Source organism: Vulpes vulpes, chromosome 5 (assembly GCF_048418805.1).
Source record: "Vulpes vulpes isolate BD-2025 chromosome 5, VulVul3, whole genome shotgun sequence".
Lineage (NCBI taxonomy): Eukaryota > Metazoa > Chordata > Mammalia > Carnivora > Canidae > Vulpes > Vulpes vulpes.
The window spans coordinates 35,476,049-35,485,242 of record NC_132784.1 but is presented as its reverse complement, the minus strand read 5'-3'; the positions used below and the strand labels follow the sequence as shown (position 1 = coordinate 35,485,242).

General features: G+C 47.0%; 1 non-coding gene across 1 annotated transcript; it reads right to left on the bottom strand.

Moving 5' to 3' along the window:
• Positions 1-8,277: 8,277 nt before the first annotated feature.
• Positions 8,278-8,384, bottom strand: LOC112919368 (U6 spliceosomal RNA). The gene has a single exon (XR_003234897.1). It is a non-coding gene; the product is annotated as a U6 spliceosomal RNA (small nuclear RNA).
• Positions 8,385-9,194: the final 810 nt, after the last annotated feature.

Below are 9,194 nucleotides of genomic sequence, written 5' to 3'. Positions count from 1 at the left end.
TTTGAGTATATTTGAAAAGCATGAGGTATCTTCTTACTACTTTCTCCCTTGGCTTTCACTTCTCTTTAATCATATTTGTCCCTCCCTTTACAATGTGACCACTATTTGCCATGATAGGGCCACACTGGATATTAATTATTATGTTACCTGGTCCAACACCAGGCCATCACCTTCAATTCTTCTTCAGGCTTTACAAAATATCTCATAAACTGTTCTTATTCTCAGCATTTTTCAGATGCTCCAGTTTATTTTCCTCATCACCATTCCTGACACTTAACTCACACACATTCTTTTGTACTTATCTTTGGTGTGTATTTACCTCCATATTGCATATGTATGGGGGATGTATTTCCATCAGAACTCACCAGAGAACTCCCCACACAGCCTATGTTTATCCTTACTGAGATAGCTTTTTAACTGGAACTGCTGCCCTTTTAGGGTCTCAAAGCCTTGGGCTATTTCCACCTTTCCTCTTAGACCCTCCTTTTCAAAAACCTAGAGTATGTGCGCAGCTTGAGAGTTGCAGGCTTCACAATGATGCTTCTTCCCCTCTCTCTCACTAATGAACCTCCTTCTCTTTGGTGAAAACTGCAGCCAGTCCAGCATTTCCTTCACTGCCTTCTTTCTCTTCTCAGAGATGACACTGTCCTTAATGAGGACCAGCCAAAAACTGGTTGTGGAAAATTTGGGGGAAACGTCTGACGAACATGAATTCCTCATCATGCCTCTGTGGCCCTGGATGGTTTTATGACCTGCTTTAGGAAAACACCCCCATATCCTCTGCTGCCCACTTATGTGGGCCCTGTAGAAAACGCTCCAAAGAATGCCTCAGAGTGAGGCCAGGCTTTCCTAGATTTAAGAAGAGAGGAAGCTGGAAGGAAAAGTGTAACTCAGCTGGAAACTATGTGGATCCAGGACCTAAAACATCCCACAGAATCCTCCTGAGCCTGTGAGGACAGTCAGTCTACAGACAGAACCACAGGCTTTTTGTTCATCCAAGTGTGCATAGTGTCCAACTGCTACAGTAACAAGTGACCACAAACAGGGGCTTCCAACAACACAAATTAATTATCTTATAATCCTAGAAGTCAGACGTTTAAATCAAAGCATCAGCAGGGCTGCATTCCTTCTGGAGGCTTCAGGGGGAATCCATTTCCTTATTTTTTTCTAGTTTCTAGAGGCCTCCCACATTTGCAGGCTCATGGCCCCCTCCCGTGATGGCTCTGCCCCTGCTTCCACCATCATATGCCCCCCTCTGCCTCCGAGCCCCTCTTCCTTCTTCTAAGATGACATGGGGCACATTCAGGATGGTGTGGCTATAGGCCTCTTATAAGGACCTTTAGTCTTTATACTAGGCCTACATGGAAAAACCCAAGCTATCAGTGAGGGTGACAAACCATGAGAGACACCTAACTCTGGGAAACGAACAAGGGGTAGTAGAAGGGGAGGTGGGCGGGGAGTTGGGGTGACTGGGTGACGGGCACTGAGAGGGGCACTTGGCAGGGTGAGCACTGGGTAATATGCTGTATGTTGGCAAATCGAACTCCAATTAAAAAAAATTTAAAAAAAAAAAAGAAAAACCCAAGCTACTCTTCCTAAAGATCCTTAATTACATCTGCAAAGTCTCTTTTGTCATCTAAATTAACACATTCACAGGGCCGGGGATTAGGACATGGACACCTTTGAAGGACCATTATTCAGCCTACCACAAGGCCCCAAAGTGAAATGCAGACATGAATTCAAATATAATGAATTTTGGTTTCCCCAGAGTCTTTAAGTCATTGCAAAAATGTTGCCTGAGCGGTCTGAATTCTGCATACTATCATTATTGTTGGTGGTTTTTACTAAACGAGAAAAATCATCCATATCAGAGAGGAGAAATACAAGAGCTAACATCTGCTCCCACCACAAAAAAGAAAAAATGAACTAAATTTACTGTACCAAACAGCCCCCCACCACCACAGCCCTGACCTCCTGTTGATGCGCAATCTCTGCTTAAATTGAGAACGAACTGGGGAAACAGAAGTGGCGAGGGGAGAGAATTCTCTTCTCTGACAACACCCACTGCTCTCAATAGTGCACAATTGACCTGAGAAATAATAATGATAATAGTAATTAGTATCATCCATAGTAATTATTATCATGTGTCCCGCACACCATGTTCAGTACGGGACACGCCATCATCCAGAATGGAATAATAAGCAGAGACGCAACCCCACACCAGAATAAGCAGTCCTTAGAAAAGCTGCTTGGAGCCAGAAGAAGAGACTAGAAGGTGAGCTCCTAGTGGGTTTTTCAAGCCTGTGGAGCCCTACCAGCCCTGCCAAGAATTGCTGCTGTCAGCTGCGGCTGGGAAGGGGGTGAAGAGGGGCAGCTCTCTGGCCCCCACCCCGTGCCCCTTGCAGGTGTTATGGGGACCCGCCACAGGAGCACCTGGGAACCCCTGGCGGCCCAAGCCATCTGGGCAAGGCTGCCAACCAGCCGTGAGGACCCCTGCCCGCCAACCCCCCCCCCACCCAGGACAACCACTAGCTCCAGGCTGTGGGGTTTAACTCAGCAGCTCCCAGGACGGCTCAGGAAGGGGATTCCGCCCAGAATGGGCCCCTGTGGGTGGCCTGGACTTGTGGGGCAGCTCCCACGAGGATGTGAAGGGAAAGCACAGAGGCAGGCACGTGAAACCCAACGGCCTATGCCGATAGCGAGGTCAGGGGAGCTTCTGGAAAGATCTCCTGAGCACAGGTCAGAGCCAGGAGGCTTGCTGGGGAGACGTCTCTCCTCCTCCCCACAGCAGAGAGGGCCCCGCAGACGTGCCCTGCAGCCAGGCGGCCGGGGCCCACATCCCTGCCCTCGGTGCCTAAGCCCACCTCGGTGGAATTGCGAGTCCTCCCTTCAGCGTAAGGTCAGCGGGCACCTTAAAGGCCTTGTGAAGACGGCCAGAACCTTGGCTCGTGCGTGCAGGGGATCGTGTGCACAGCAGTCTCAGTAACAGGAGGTGATAAGAGAGACCTTATCCATGGGCAAGAGAGACCTTCTGTCTCTACTACGGTTCTTATCCCCCCATCTTCGAATTTTCTGGCAGGTTTCTACTCGGCCCACTCGTGTTCTTTTAAATAAAATGTGAGTTCCCCAGCCCCCAGAGCTTCATTTCACTAAGGGATACGTCCCCCGGTGCCTAGCACAGTAGAAGGCCTTCAACTGGCAAGAAGCAGATATTTGGTGAATTAATGAGTGATCAAAATAAGTGGGAATGATTAGCCTGAAAAAGAGAAAATAGATTGTAAATAATGATCTATTTCACAAATCAAAACAGGAAGGGCTCTTATTTGAAGGGGGAGGGCCAGCTAATTCTGGGATGTACAGAGAGGAAAACCAAGATGGGAGATGGTGAGTTACAAGGAAGTTAGCCTGGGATCTACAGAAGGAAGAATTTTCTTTGAATTGGGCAGATGGAGAGCAGGAGGGGCAGCGGCCCTAGGAGGAGGGACGGGGTTCCACTGGGAGTCCTGCTCATCAGGGCTGGGGGTCCTGCTTCTGGAGGCTAGCTGGGCCAAACAGGTGCCATCCAAGCTGAGACCTAAGGAGTCTGTAACAGAGGAGTAGCAGCAAGGGGACACTTGTGTCCACTGTCGAGGGGTGTAAAGGAAAAGATCAAGCACTCTACCTTTTCCCTCCTAAATTCCAAACTAACAGAGAGAGAGAGAGAGAGAGAGAGAGAAAGAGAGAGAGAGAGGGAAGGGGAGGGGAGGCGAGGGGAGGAGAGGAGAGGAGAGGAGAGGAGAGGAGAGGAGAGGAGAGGAGAGGAGAAATGAAGCTCTTCTAGGTTTCCTCTCTACTTCACTGCAAAGATCAAAAAAAGAAAAAAGAAAAAAAAGAAAAAGAAAAAGAAAGGATGTTCCCATGTGGGCAATGAGCAATAAAGCCAGAGATGGGCCGCATCGGGGGGAATAGCACGGATGTTAGAAAGAAATACTTAGAAAGAAATACTCTCCAGGGAGAGAGGCCGGGCAGCAGAGGCCCTGCAGCGGCCCAGCCAGGCCCCCATGCCAGCACCCCTCTCTGGCTGGGGCGCCCCAGGAGCCAGGGCAAGCCAGCCCCAGGGCCTGGCCAGCCGCAGGGCCGCCCCCCGCCCCAGTCGGGCTGGCAGGGAGCTCGGGGGCCAGAGGCCAGCCTCCAGAGGGGGTTTCCACGGCCGTTTGCACGCCCCGGTTTTCACACCCTGGCTCTAAACTCGGCGACCTCAGAGCAGGCGGCTTTCCGGGCTGCCCAGGGCGCTAATTATAGCCAGGCCCCGTCACTGCATTTCCTTTCTCACGGCCAGAGCAGAGCCAGCCGTGTTGTCACACCTGCGCTGGCTGCAGTGGCTTCCTAGGACTCTGGGGCCCTTGGTGGCAGTTAGGGGCAGAGCCGCGTGTGTGCTGGGCCGCCTCCGACACGAGTTCGCCCTCTGCCTCCGTGACTCCTCTTTCTTCCTCTCTGCTCTGGCTCCTTCCCCTCTACTCTCCGACCTCCTCCTCCTTTGCACTCCACCCTTCTCTAGAAGTTTCTACCTCCCTTCCTCTTGCCTCAGGCCTGGAGGCATCAGAACTCCCGTGACATTTTGACATGTTAGCCTCTACTTGCAGGATCACATCTGTGTTGCAAGAAAATGCTTAGGCACCGGGCTTATGCATCTCCCTGCCATGTGTGTGGTCTTCCCAAAAGCCTCAGGCCCATAGATTTCACTTTGCTCAGTCATTTTTACTCTCTTATCCAGAATCTCTCAAAATAGATGCCACTCGTGTTCTCCATCCTTCCAGAAGAGCCTCTCAAAGTACAACAGGACATCTGCGGGCCGGAGCCCTCACTCTCACCTTCTCGGATGCTTTGCCCAGCAGTCTCCTCCTCCCCGTCATGGGTTACCAACATTTCCCTCTTCTTGATTCTTCCAACCCACCTACCAACATGCTCTAGGGCTTCCCTCTTGAAAGAGGCAGAGCAGCTTCCATAGCCCACATCCACCTCCACCTACCAGCCCATGCTGCTGCCACACTTCACAGAAAATATCTTGAGAGAGCAGTCTACAGGGTCTGCGTTCCCTCATCTGCCCTTAGCCCATCCACCTATTACCTTGGTATCTTCACCCCTCCCGTCTCCCCTTGGTTGCACCTGCCTTTGCCAAATCACAGATGACCTCCAAGATGCCAGCTTCAGTCCCCCTCCACTGTCCTCACCTTGCTCAGTCTTCTCAACAGCTGTTGATATGGATGGACATTCTTCCTCCTAGAAAATCTTTTGTGCCTTAAATTCTGCGAGCCCACATGCTGGGCCACGTCTCCACCCAAGCTCTAAACAGAGGATGCTCTCATAGCTCATTCCCAGGGCTTCTGCTCTTCTCTCCTTTTAAAAGGATTGCGTCTATTATCATGGCTTTAAGTACCCCCTAGGCCACTTTTTCAATAGATAGATACAGCTCCAATCTCTGTACGGAGCCCCGCATCCACATCCAACAGGCGTCTCAAAAGTATCCTGGCGAATTCGTGATTGTCAAAATTCCTTTCCAGATCTCTTCAGAAGTGTCCACTGTCTTAGCAAATGGCAGCTCCACTCAGCCAGTTCCTCGAAGCACAAAGCTAACCCCCTTTTCTTCACTCCTCACCCCAGGATCTAACCCACGATCAACTCCTTTCTGCTCAGCCTCTAAAATACAGTCCAGATCTCCTCATGAGCCCCACATCATCCCAAGACAAGGGCAATATATATTCTCTGTTCTTCCTTATTCCACCTTGCCAGCTTTCTTCACACACAGAAAGGAGGAATCCTTGTAACACATTTGTCTAAGCATGCTACTCCTGTCTATAGCCCTCAGGTGGCTTCCCATTGTTCCTAGAACAGCACCCGGCACATAGTAAGAGCTCAGTAAATAGCTGCTGAATGAAATAATAAATGAGTACTCAGCCAGGCTCACGTGACTAAAGCACAAGAATGGATGATTTTAAGTTGCCAAAGAGAGCTGTTTTTGTTGCCCTTTGCACATTGTCCAGGTTTGATAATTATTTGATGGATAAATAACACCTGCCATTTATCAAACGTATCCAGCACTAAACTGTGCAACTGGGCTTGTTCTTCTTCCTTACTTAGAGGACAACACAGCTAGTAAGTACCAAAGGTGGGATTTAAGCACAGGATTGCCAGGTTCCAAGTCTCATGCTCTCCACTCAATTCAGTCATGCATTCAACAAATGTTTATGGAGAGCCAGTTATACCAGACACTCTGCAAGCCGCTGGGGAGTGATAGACATGGGGTTCTTATCTGCAGGCAGTTTATATTCTGAGGCCCATCTTCTCCCCAAAAAGAAATGGATACGTGAATGAACACAAGAAGTGAATCAACATTTTTAAATGGCTTACTGTATGTCAAGTGCCATGGAAGGCATCGGATACAGGCACACCAGGGAGTCCCTGGCCCGAGAGGCTCTACTAACCAGCCATGTAACAAGCTCCCCTTGACCTACCCATTTCTGACCAATCATATGATATCCTCTGTCACTTCATCCACCACGCCTTCATATTATACATCACGCCAGCATTGTTCAATCATTACGGTGTCCACATAAAGTGTCTAGACATCAGATCTTACTGAGAATATGTGTCATCTCTGCCCAAGTTGGCATTAGTTACATTGGCTCATAATTAGAGCTTGTCTGAAACCCTAAAATGGTCTGGAGCAACCAGAAGGTGGTTATATTTCCAGATGAGGCCCCCAGGAATGGCATTTGATCTGGTCTTTAATGAATGGATCCTATTCAGACACAGGGGTGCAGTAACATTATTCCAGGTGACAGGAAAAGTGTGAACCATGATCTTTCCCTACCTATAAGACGAGGAAGAACAATGTCATGAGGGGAAAAGTTATAAGGAACATATAAGATGTTGGACCCGAGGCACTTCCTAAACTTTAAAGCTCTGTATCAATCTGATGGATTACTGTCTTTGCCCAAACTATGCCCTGAAACGCACCCTTCTTTCTTCAATGACCCACATCCGCTGATCCCCAAATCAGTCATATCAGGAGGAAGAGCATGTAAACTATTGGCTCCCAAATGCGTGTTTCCTGAAGGAGTTATCTGTTTTGTTTTGTTTTAATTAAGAAAAATTCACATAAAATTGACTGTTCAGAAGTGGACAATTCAGTAATATATAGTACATTCACAGTGTTCTGCAATGACCATCTTTATCTAGTTCCAAAATATTTGTATCACTTCAAAATAAAACAATAAATAAATAAATAATAAAAATAAAAAATAAAAATAAAAATAAAAATAAATAAATAATAAAACTCCATGCACATGAAGCAGCTACTTTCCATTTACCACTCCTCCGACCATTGGTATCCACCAATCTTCCTTGCTATCTCCACAAATTTACCTATTCTGGACATTTCATATAAATGGAATCATGCAGTATGAGACCTTCTGGTCTGGCTTCTTTTATTTAGCATACTGTTTTCAAGGTTCATCCATGCTGTAGCATTTATCAGTACTTCACCCCTTCTTATGGCTGAACACTGTTCCATTGCATGGCTCTACCACAATTCGTTTAACCATCAATAGACATTTGGGTTGTTTTACCTTTTAACCACTGTTAATGGGGCAGCTATGAACATTTATGTCAATGTATCTGAATCCCTGTTTTCAGGTCTTGGTCTCCTAAGAGTGGGATTGCTGAGCCCCATACATTAACTTTATGTTCAACTTTTTGAGGACCTGAAGGCATTTACTTATCCTCTAGTAGGGGGACTATGGGGTACGGGATCAGGTTGCTGTGATGAGTGAGGGGAAGCTGTAAACCACAGAACCTAGGAAGAATGGAAGGTGGTGCTGTCCTGAATGGATTCCCAAGGACTGGAGAAAGGGAGGGAAGTATCCTGACAGCCCTAAGGAGAGAGAACCAAAGCAAAGTGTGCATGAAAGCGTACGAGAGAGATTCAACGAGAACACGGATGAAGGGAAGCCTGGCGGGGGGGCGGGGGGCTAGGAAAGAGGGAGTAAGATACACCCTAAATTTCCAACAAACTTTCCTAGAGCAACGGTGAGCTTTAGAGTTGGGGACTCTAATCCCCTCAGCTCAGAGCTGTTTAAGTTGCTCAGACCCAATGCTTGGCACTAAATGGTTTCATGTATTTGCAACATCATATTTTTAACTCTCATGTAGCCATTAAATTAGTCATGTATGTTTGTTTTCCCAACTCCTTCCTGATTTCCTAAAGAGCTGGGCCCCTGACTACTTGTTTGTTTGTTTTTAAATATGGAATGCTTCACAAATTTGCATGTCACCCTTGTGCAGGGGCTTTGCCAATCTTCTCTATATAGTTCCAATTTTAATGTATGTGCTGCCAAAACGAGCAATATTTGTTTATTTTATTTATTTACTTATTCATTATCTTCCATACCATCTAATACAGTGACTCAGAAAACGGGTCCTTAATAAATACAGGTTTCTTGCTCACCTGACTTTTAAAATCCTATAAATAATGAGTATCTGTTTAATACAGCGGCTACACAACTGCGACAAAGTTCAGTTTTCTGCCTCCTACCTGTGCAACTTGCTCTCGATATTTCTGCAAAAGGCTGCAAGATTGTTCCTTGTAAGCCATTGTCAAGCACCTTCATCCTTAATGTGGGTATTCTGTTGTCACTGTTTATCCCCATTGAGTCAGAGGGAAGATGGAGAGGACAACGAGATAGTTGGGCCAACTTCAGTTATCTGTTATTTCACATGCATGGGATTTGGGCCTAGAAATCACAACTTCTGCCTTCGTCTTTCACTTATGGGGGGTGGAGGTGAAAGACACGGATTTAAGTTTGAAGTTCTTGTCGCTTGTCCAAGTAATCATATGCTACTAGCTTTTTATCATCCCATGAAAAGGACTATATTTATCAACTATTATTGATGTGGTAGGCTGGTTAGATAGGCTTGCACACGCCAAATTTAAAGGTTTAGGACAAATGAGACTTAAGGCAGAAAATGGCACAAGTTGAAAATATGAAAAAAGGGGGAGGTGAGTTTAAGACTACATCACTGATCCACCCACCAGGAGTTACTAGGAGTCCCCTGTAGTGGCCATATATGAGGACATTCCTAATCTTTGAATCTAGATTCAACCTGGAGGCCAACCACTTTTTCCCATAATGCTTCACTCTGGTACCCATGGGACA